The following is an 11,385-nucleotide window of genomic DNA, read 5'->3' as shown; positions in this document are numbered from 1 at the left end:
TTCATCCCTTCTCTAACTTTTTGTACTTTGCCTCTAGATTCTTTGAATATTCATCCAACTTGTAAGCTGCCTGCTCAAGAGCTGCTCCTTGCTGCTCAATTAAAGTGATCTGATCCAGATAAGGCAGAAGTACTGCATATTTCTGATTTAAGTCCTTTAAGTTTCTATTTATGTTTACTGCAGTATCTTTCATTTCTAGATACTTCAAGCTAGTCAGTTTGTTAATATTTTCCAGCAGTTTATATTCTTCATTGGTGGCTGTCAGTTCTGCTGTTAGGTACATGCCCATTTTGGAGAACATGTCCTGGCACAGCCCCATGATGTCCGCCTCAGCTAGCTCTGTGTCCACCTTTCCCTGCCATCTCCATCACTGCATCATATAAGCTGGGGAAGGGAAGGAGAAAGGATGGAGGGAAGGATAGGGATGAGGGAGGGGGGAAGGAAGGGGAGGGGAGAAAAGGGGATAAAGATGGGGGATGGAAGGGGAGAAAAAGGGAAGGGTGAAGGGTCAGAGGAGGTAAGGGGAGGGGCATGAGTATCTTAAATATACTGTCCAGAAAGACTGTACACCTCCCATATAGCTGTGCTAGGTCTCTAATGTGCCAATCACATTTATCATTGTTACATATGGCTACCATACCTTGAGTCAGCAACAGGATCCCTTCACAGATGATATCTGTCAATATTTTTATTATTCTATAGTACATAGGCCAACATTTCTTTCTTCAGAGGTTCTGCCAGACCAACCATTTTTGATGCTCACTTATCTCTAAACACACCGTTTATTTTCCTTCTCCACTCTGTCATATCTAAATTTTGAAGTTGATCCCTGTGCTTCTAAAGACTCTTTCCTTTCTTTCTGGTTTCTTTCTTGGTTTCTTTATTTCTCTTAAAATTTTCTTGTTGAATCTTTTTCTGTTTTTTTTTTTAAATTTATTAACCATACTTTTATCAGGTATCCTTCCTCCTCTATCTCTCCTTCTCTTCTCAAAGAGCAATCCTATAAGACAAATAGCAGTTTTAAAGAGTAAAAAAAAGTCAGGACGAGTGATCAATACACTGAAAAAGTTGATGATTCTGGAAAAGAGAATGGTTTAATGACTTTGTGTAGCTCTGCCTCATATGCAATTCACAAGCAAATCCTTATGATTCCCTTGGTCCTCTTGAAAAGCAAAGGACAAACAACTTCATCATACACAGATACTTCATGAAGACTCTACACAGAGAGGACTTCCAGAGCAGGTGTTATGAGTCAAAACTCATTACGTATTTCTTTTTTACACATTTGCTTCACTACTATAAGGGTCTAAGTTTAAGCCTACTTCTCCAATGGATCATGTGTGAATTTGTGGGAATAAGTTAACAAGAGTATATTTTGTATTAACTGTCTTTTTTTTCTGACAGTGAATTCAGTAAAAAACATTTAATTTCACAGTGTGACAATTTTAAATGTTTGTGTACCTTTAGTCAATCAAAAATCAAACCTCAGTCTAAGCCACTGCATATACACATTGAAACAAAAAGTACAAGTCATGAAAAAATGCTTGGCGGCTTCTTTACCATAAGGAAATAATTAACTATCTTTCACATTGAACATCATAAATTGCAAAGTCAGCATCTTATATTGCTGATTTTATTAACTTTTAAAAACTCAATTATAGTTGAATATTAGGACAAAAGCAATAGCTAGTAGTGAGGATGTTAAAATGACTGTAGTCCTTCAGTGATTAACTATTGTATACAAAAGCCAGCACTACAATGCAGAGTATTGTCTGCCCTCCATTAAGACGACACTGAACCCCACCTCTGGGATGATGCTCATCATTCTCATAAGCTTCTCCTTTGTAATGGCATCTTATTTCATGAGATGGGTCAAAATTCACCAGTTCTATCTGATCCATATCTTCAGTCTTCTCTACTTCCTTTCTTTAACACGGTACATTTTCCAACAAAGATAGCTTATCTGATGAAAGGAAGCCATTCTCTATGAAGTTTACCTTACACTCAATTATTAGAATTCTTTTCTCACAAGGTCAGCAATACATGGGCATACCTTCATTCAGCACACATTTGATATCTCCATGTTTAACAATCTGACCAGGATGAGAAGTAACAACTAATAATTCTATTATTGAGAGTTATTATTTGTTTCTGAAAGCCACACAATGCTTCAACCAACTGGATATCCATTCATGTGAAAAGGTCCTTACCTCATCATGTAAATATAGCTTTGCCCTTCTGATCCAAAACAATAACAGTATCTCCTGGCTCAATTCCTGACTCCTGATCAACTTCCCCACGGAATGTTATATTCTGGCCATCTTTAATGTCCTTGTCAATATGAACCTTCAGAATGTTCTTCTCTTGAACAGTTTTCTATACATTACAGCTTCTACATCTATTGTTATGGCTGATTCATTCCCCATGCCCCTGGCATTCCATGCAAACATATTGAACTTACTGACCCATTCCAGGTACTATCTGATGAATTTTTAATTTCATTCCGGTACCTCTGCAATTGGGATAGCATTATACAGGTCTTTTCTTATCACCCCATATTCACATTTCTCACAAATTACAACCTTTTGCAAAGCCAGATGTCTTGTTGCACCATTATATAAATCTTCTAAAGTCACTGACAACTGATGAACAAGATTTTTACCTCTCTGTTCCCTTTGCATTCTTCAGTCTCCTTCAAAAAGAATTATCAAAGACATCCATTGGAGAACCAAAGCCACCACCAGAACCACCCTCTTTGATAGCTTCTTCTCCACCTTTGTCATATAAATCTCTTTTCCTAGCATCAGAAAGCACTTTACAAGCTTGAAAAATTGGCTTCCACTTTTTCCCTTGATTTTGATTATTATCTGGGTGATATTTTTTTGAATTAATTTATTTTCAACATTCACATCCATAAGATTTTGAGTTTTAAAATTTCTCTTCCTCCCACTTAGTCCCTCCCACCAAAATTTGGCAAAAAATCTGATATAGGCTTTACTTATACATTCATATTAAGCATATTTTCCCATTAGTCATGATGTAAAGAACAATTAGAAAGAGTGGGCGGAACCACTAGAATGAAGCAATACAAAAAAAAAGGGAAAGGATAGCAAACAGTATGCCAATTCCATCAAAGCCAGTCATCCCATAACATGGTTTTTACTGTGTACAATGTTCTCCTGGTTCTGCTCATTTCACTCTGCATCAGTTAATCTAAGTCTTTTGATGTTTTTTCTTTTTTTTTTTTTTGAAGTCTGCTTGCTCATAATTTCTTATAGCACAGTACTATTCCGTTATATTCATATAGTACAAGTTGTTCAGTCATTTTGCCAATTGATGGGTACAACTCAATTTCCAATTCTTTGTCACCAAAAAAAGACCTGCTACAAATATTTTTTTATAAATGGGTCTTTTTTCCCATTTATATGATATCTTTGGGATATAGGCCTACAAGTGTTATCACTGGGTCAAATGGTATGAATATTTTTATAGCCCTTTGGGCGTAGTTCCAAATTGCTCTCTGAAATGGTTGGATCATTTCACAATTCCACCAACAATGCATTAGTGTTTCAATTTTCCCACATCTTCTCCAAAATTTATCATTTTCCTATTTTGTCATGTTGGTCAATCTGATAGGTGTTATGTGGATCCTCAGAGTTGTTTTGATTTACATTTCTGTCATCATTTTCATATGACTATAGATGGCTTTAATTTCTTCATCTGAAAACTGCATATTCATATCCTTTGACCATTTATCAATTGTGGAATGACTTGCATTCTTATAAACCTGACTTAATGCTCTATATATTTTAAGAATGAGGCCCTTATCAGAGAGACTAGTTGTAAAAAATTATTTCTCAATTTTCTATTCTCTAATCTTGATTGCACTGGCTTTGTTTGTGTAAAAACTTTACAATTTAATGTAGTCAAAATAATCCATTTTTCTATCTCTACTTTGGTCATAAATTCTTCTGTTCTTCATAAATATGACAGATAAACTATTCCTGGCTATCCTAGTTTGCTTATAGTATCAAGCTTTATATCTAAATCATGCACCCATTCTGACTTTGTCTTGGTACAGTATGTAGAATGCTGGTTTAATGCCTAGTTTCTGCCATACTATTTTCCAGTTGTGCCAGCAGTTTTTTGTCAACTAGTGAGTTCTTATCCCAGAAGCTGGGCTCTTTGGGTTTATCAAATAGTAAATTACTGTAGTCATTGACTACTGCGTCTTGCATACCTAACCTATTCCATTGATTCAGGACTCTATTTCTTAGCCAGTTCCAAGTAGTTTTTGTGATTGCTGTTTTATAATATGATATAAGTTCTCGTATGGATAGGCCACCTTTGCTAGTATTTCTTTTTACTAGTTCCCTTGCTATCCAGGACCTTCTGTTCTTCCAGATGAATCTTGTTATTATTTATTCTATCTTTTTAAAATAATTTTTGGTTGTTTGGTGTGGGACTGAATAAGTCAATTAACTTAAGTACAATTGTCATTTACTTTACTCTTTCTTTAAACCAGCCGTGTTCCCACTGGCTTACTTTTCGTTAACCAAAATTCTCTCTTTTCATTTGTTACCTGTTTTCTTTTTAAGGTTTTACTTATAAGTTTCTCTCTCTGGATTTTATATTTTTTAAATATTTCTGCCCTCTTTTTTCTTTCCAATTAGTCAGATAGATTCTTCTCTTCTTCTCTTTGACCTCAACTAGTCATATGTATTAGCATTTTCTACCTTAAATTTTATTCATCTCTTATTTGACAAAAAAAAAACAACTATCTTTCACTCCATTATTTACTTTCTTATTCTTTTTATTTTAGATATCCATACTTTGATTCATAGTCCCCATACACATTTAGTTCCTTTTTTTTTATTCATACACTCAAACTTTTGAATGTATCCATTCTAGTTTCTGATCTCTAGACACTATTTGCCACTGCCTTTTAGGGCTTAACTCATGGATTGGCCTTTCGCATTGTACTTCACTCTCAGAACAATGTTAATCATTGCAGATGTCAAAAAGAACACTGCCCTACAGTAGGTCACCTCCCTTCCATTACACAACTATCTATATTTCATGTTACTGACCTATTTTCTACATTTTTCTAGAAATATCTGTCTTTGGGTTTATCTTGTCTTCCTCCCTCCTGGTGTCATTTGCCCCAAGAGATTCCAAATTCCTCTGTTCCCAGGAACAGAAGGATTTTAAGTCACAAGCCTTCCAGGCCTCTGGTATAAGTTCCTAATATCCTTTCATGCATGAGAACATTCATCATTAAATTCTCTCCCAACTCCAAAATAATGCTTTTTTCCCTCTCTTTTCCTAATTATTTCAATCATTCTTCCCTCCTCATTAGCTATTCCCCTGTAAGCTCTTCCCTTTCTGAGATGACAGAAGTCACCCTTCCCTCATTGGTAACCCTTGATTTGATCCCAAAACACCACTCACTCATCCTTATTTCCCTACTTTCCTCCCCCTTTCATATGCCCTTCTATTTTTAATGTATTCCCACAAAAAAAATATTCACTTGCAGGCAGAGTATTATCAGGTCCTATCTATAATACCCCTGTCCACTTTTTCCCTGTTACCTCTATTAGATTTCCACCTTCACCTCTCTCTCATTGTGTAGGCTATTCTCTCCCTCTCCCTCTCCCTCTCTCTTTCCCTCTCCTTCTCCCTCTCCTTCTCCCTCTCCTCCTCCTCCTCCTCTCTCTCTCTCTCTCTCTCTCTCTCTCTCTCTCTCTCTCTCTCTCTTTCTCTCTCTCTGATTTTGCTGGTATTATAGTCCTTGCTTGCTATATTTATTCCCTCCTCCAGCATTTCTATCATTTGGCCAGTTCAAGAGACAATTAATTTTAATTCTGGCCTTTTTCTGGGAGCTCAGGCAAGTGTCTGCCTTACTTTACCATCTTGGCTTTGCCATACCCTTTAGTGATTGCTAAAGTCCCTTTGGAGCTCTAAATTTATTAAATTATGATCTTTACCATTAATGTTCATCTTTGTCAGGTATAGTTTGGCTCAGATTTGTAGGATAGGTCAACCTGGGCAGTATCCTGAGCTTCAACACTCTTCAGAACATATTATTCCATCCTATTCTCATTATTTTGTGTGGATTCATTATGGTCTCATATTATTTGAATGTGTTTTCTTTGTATTTGAATTTTTTTCTAATGACTTTCAGAATTTGTTATTTCTCTATTGAATTTTAAAATTTATCCACTCTTTGTTTTGAAGTATACAGATTTGTATTCCACCCCACTCTGTATCTGTCTTAGTAAGCATATGCATAGTGAGTATATATATTTTAATACTATTTTTTGCTTCTCTTTTCCTAGATTTTGTACAAACTTATGTGTATTTTCCTTCCTAATCTTTTGTGTGTGTGTGTGTGTGTGTGTGTCTTTGGTGAAATTTGCCATTGTATATTCCAGTTTTTCCTGTTCTGCTGATTAACTTTGATGGGCAATCTATAGATTTTGCTCTCTTACTTATCATTTCCCTCTTTAACCATTCAGTATTACTGTGTGCTGGTTCTATTTTCTAAAATTCCAGAAGGTCCTCTGTCTCATCATGTTGGTTCATGTTTATTTGACAATCTTTTTATAGATGACTGGACCTACTTTCTAGAGCTAGATTCCATCTTTCTTTGTGTTAGTAATATTGTGTCCTTTTGATTTTTTTTCTATTTATGTGCAAGGTCATTGAGTTTTCTTCTTACTGAAATATGGTAATATCATTATTTTTCCTTCTTATTTTACTTATCATTAACTTTCTGACTCCCTCCTTTTTGAGTGTGCTTTCTTGGGGACTGGAGCCCAAAGCAACTCAGCCTCCTTCCATACTATGTAATTCACAGTTTACCTATATAGGTCTTTGCCCTAACTGACATTTGGATGGTCACAACTTGCCCCAGCTAGATCCCATACTCTCTCTCTCAGGCTTAATGGAATGCTACACAGTCCCCACACTTACATAATATGCTATTCTGTTGGCCTCTCCTGTTCATTCTATTCCTTAATTCTGCACCCACCACTGGCAATGCAGAGCTTTGTAGTTCTGGTATTACATGGTTATCTCTCTTAGATCCAGGATCTGCTGGTGATACAGGATTGTGCCCCCTGACAGGCTTTGGCTTCTGTGGGACTATATCCATGTTGTTGTATGCCATAACCAAGGAAAATTTTGACAGCCTAGATCTTGGGTATTCTTGGACACTTAAAAGTTGAAGGGAGTAATATAATGTGGAGGCGGATTTTCCTGTAAACCTGTGATATGTACTTTGATGTGGTAGTATAGCTTTCCCATCTATAGCTAGGGATGTTGGAGAGGGTTGGTGAATGATTTCAGGGTCAATAAAGAACTCCCCTTTTTTCTTTTAACATTCTTTGGACTTCCAGGTGTCTTAGACTATGGAGTCAACTGAAGTTGCTTTATCTTTAGCACATGATTTCTGTTTTGGAAAGATTCAAGAGATCATGGAGATTAGAGAAAATACATAATTCTCCATTATGTTGCTCATGTAAGCCAGAAGGACTTGGTATCCCTTTGTTCTTTTTAAGTAATCAGAGGGTTTGTTCTCCATCTAGATAGAGAGACATACAGATATAGATGATATGAGTATAATTCATAATATAGATAATAAGGCTCTGTGTATAACTTTAGATGATAGATAGATAGATAGATAGATAGATAAATAGATAGATAGATAGATAAATGCTGGTATAGGTATTGACATTGATAATGATAATGGTATAGATAGATGTAGAAATAGATATATAGATACTTCACAACAAGGAAGATTTAGGGTTCAAGTTCTGTTTCTGACAGAAAGTGGCCATATAATTGTTGACACCTCCCAAAGACTGTATGTTGCAGAAAAGCTTAATACTTGAGATAGTAGAGTGAATTTTCTTAATTGGTAGACCCCAGTACCAATAACATTACAAGCTTATTCCCAGTGATTTGCATAAGTAATTTAAGAATATGCCCTGATTTCGGTATAATATAAGCTCCTTGAGCACAGTTACTATTTTATTTTTGCCAATCCTTCTCCATGTGTCCTTGATCCTATCCTTTCCTGGCTTTTACTGAAGAATGAAGTAAATTATTCCCTTTATTTTTCTAATGTTTAAAACATTCCTCTTTAATCTTTCTTTTCCTAATGCCTTCAAACATGTCTTCCATTTTGAGAACAAAAAAAAAAATCTTCCCTCTTCATTGGAAAATACTTTCCCTTTGTATTATTATGTTATTGTTCTTATTGTTTTGTTAGCCAAATTCCTAGCATAAATTTTCTGCACTTGATTCCTCCATTTCCACCTCTCATAAAACTTAACACATTGCAATGTGGTATCTGAGGCAGGGTCTAATACTGTAAAGAAATAAAATTGGCAGTAGTTTTCAAAGATGGTTCAAAGCCTGGCTCTACCTCATATTACCTATGTTCTTAGAAAAAGTTTTTCATCCTTTTAGGGACTCAGTTTATAGACTATAAAGTGAAAGAGTTGGATTCAGTGACCTTTTTATATTTAACAATATTTTATTTTTCCCAATTGCATATAAAAACAATGTTTAACATTTTTTTTAAACTTTGAGTTCCAAATTCTGTTTCTCCCACCCTTCTTGTGTCCATGAGATGATAAGCAATTTAATACAGGTTATACATCTATAGTCATGCAAAACATATTTCCATATTAGTAATGTTGTGAAAGAAAACAAAGACCAAAACAACAAAAGGGAGAGAATATTATGCTTCCATTTGCATCCATATTCCATCGGTTCTTCCTGTTGAGGTGGATATTACTTTTCATGATGACCCCTTTAGAACTTTCTTATATTATTGCATTGTTGAGAACGGAAAGTCATTCACAGTTGATCATCACACAATGTTGCTGTTACTGTATATAATGTTCTCCTGATTCTGCTCACCTCGCTGTGCTCCACTCTCACCTCAGTGAGACCGATATTTCCTGTTGACCTTCTAAACATGTTTTTTACTCCATCCTTTTATTGGTTCTGTCACTCCATAATACATTTTGAGGCATTATTTTAAAGTTGTTTGAAGCAGAATTTGGGAGATCTCAGACAAGTTTCTGCCTTACTTTACCATCTTTGCTTTGCCATACACTTTAGTGACTTCTAAAGTCCCTTTGGAGTTCCAAGTTTACTAAATTATGACCTATGCTTGGCACATTTCAAATATTTCAATTTTTGAATCTGATGATATATACTTCTCAACAAATCTGTTGCTTTTGACATTAATGACCACCCTTTACCCTGGTTTCTCTCTCATCTCAATATTTTTTTACACTACTAACTTTTTGTTTCTTCTACCTGTCATTACATTTCTCATCCTTCTTGTCTGGTGTGTCATTCACATCATGGTCTAAACTTTAGGTGTTCTCCACTAGACCATCTTTTTTTGTCTCTCTATGATGTATTAATGACCTTATTAGCTTGAAGGTAGTTAACTCTAATTCCCATGAACTTCATTCCCTTATCCCAAATTTCTAATGAGCATTTCATAATGTAGTCTTGTAGACATCTCAAACTCAAAATATCTTAAAGTCATTATCCCTTCCCCCCCCCACAAAAAAAACTTCCCTCTTCCAAATTTCTTTCTTTCTATCAAAAGGACTTCCATTATTGAAATTTCAAAAGTTTACAACACAGGACTATCCTCAATGTTTCACTATCTCTCTCTCTGCATACTGAATAAGTCAATAAAAATTACATTTTATATTTAAAATGTCTCCCATATATGAAAACTTTTCTACTCATGCAGTTCTTTCTTTTTTATTTCATTATTTTCTTGCATAACTCTCATTTCTCTTCCCAGTTTTTCTTCTACTTCTCTTACTTACTTCTCAAACTCCTTTTTGAGCTCTTCCATGGCCAGGGACTGATTCATATTTTTCTTGGAGGCTTTGGATGTAGGAGTTTTGACTTTGTTGTATTCTTCTACTTGTACATTTTGATCTTCTTTGTCACCAAAATAAGATTCTACAGTCTGACTTTTTTTATGCTGTTTTCTCAAGTTCCCAGCCAATTATGTGAATTTTAAACTCTTTGTTAAGGTAGGGGTCTGCTTTCAGTGTGAAGAATATACTGTCCCAAGCTTCTGGGGTTTTGTGCAGCTATTTTCAGAGACACTTCTAGGGACCTGTAAATTTTCAGTTCTTCCAAGCTTATATGATCAAAAGCAGTGGTTTACTCCTTTCCTGGTCTGTGCTCTTGTGTATGAGTTACTACAAGCACTCTTTTCTGCCTTGAAATGGTGAGGAGGATTTACTCTACATTGCCACCACAAACGCTACCAAGCTACTGCTCCACCTTATCCCAGAACTGCAACCAAGATCTAAGCATGAGCAAAGCAAGAGAATCCTACCTCAGTGCCAGCAAAGACATCCCTGCAATCTCACTCTGTTCAACCACTTGATTTCTGCTCTGTCTGTGAGCCGACAGCTCTGGATGCACCCACCACCTAGAGGCTGCACCAGGACTGGGGCTGGATCTGCTCCTCTCTCACCAAGGTCCGACAGACCTTTCCTATTGACTTTCTAAGTTGTTTTTGGTGTTTGTGGGTTCAGAAGTCTGGAAACCATCACAGCTTCCCTTGATTCAGTCCCCTGAGGCCTGCTGCAGGTTCACTGAGGCCTGGTCTTTGACTGCACAGCACACGCTGAGCTGTGCTCCTCTTTTAGCCTGGCCCAGAGATTTTTCCAATCAACCATCCAGGTTGTATTGGGCTGGAAATTTGTTTCACTCTGTTTTTGTTTGGGTTCTGCTGCTCTAGAATTTGTTTAGAGCCATTTTTACAGGTATTTGGAGGGGTTTGGGGAGAGCTCAAGAAAGTCACTGCTTTTACTCTGCCATCTTGGCTCTGCCCCCCACACTGCCATGCAGTTCTTTCTGCTGACACATATGAATTCTGGCCTTCATCACCCAGATTATTGTGTGGCTTCCTAATTCATCTCCCCACCTCTAGTATCTCTCCACTGCAGTTAAAAGGTGGTATAAAGGACCTTAACATAAGACTATGCCATTCATTTGATAATTGAAGTTGTTCATTATTGCCCCTAGGATAAAATATAAGACACTTTTAAAAAATATGTTTTAAAGCACTTCACAATCTTGTTTCATTTTATCATTCTACCACTCTTTTTCCTGGGAAGTGACAGTGCATGGAGCAAGAGGCTTGCAGTCAGGAAGACCTCAGTTCAAATCTAGCATCAAACTCTTTCTAGCTTTGTGACTCTTGACAAGTAATATGAGGCTTATTTTCTTCAATTTTCTCTTCCAAAAAGTGGGATTAAATAGATTTTTCAGGAGTATTCATGTAATTTATTCTTTACCCTCACCATACTACAAACTTTTTATGTA

The 11,385-nt window shown here is 36.2% G+C and overlaps 1 pseudogene; it reads right to left on the bottom strand.

Moving 5' to 3' along the window:
* Positions 1-1,727: 1,727 nt before the first annotated feature.
* On the bottom strand, positions 1,728-2,502 carry LOC110217956 (dnaJ homolog subfamily A member 1 pseudogene; annotated as a pseudogene).
* Between the last annotated feature and the right edge of the window lie 8,883 nt (positions 2,503-11,385).

Source organism: Phascolarctos cinereus, unplaced genomic scaffold (genome assembly GCF_003287225.1).
Source record: "Phascolarctos cinereus isolate Bilbo 61053 unplaced genomic scaffold, phaCin_HiC Scaffold_4;HRSCAF=312, whole genome shotgun sequence".
Classification (NCBI taxonomy): Eukaryota; Metazoa; Chordata; class Mammalia; order Diprotodontia; family Phascolarctidae; genus Phascolarctos; species Phascolarctos cinereus.
Note: the sequence above shows the minus strand (reverse complement) of the source record. Positions and strands in the feature narration are given on the sequence as shown.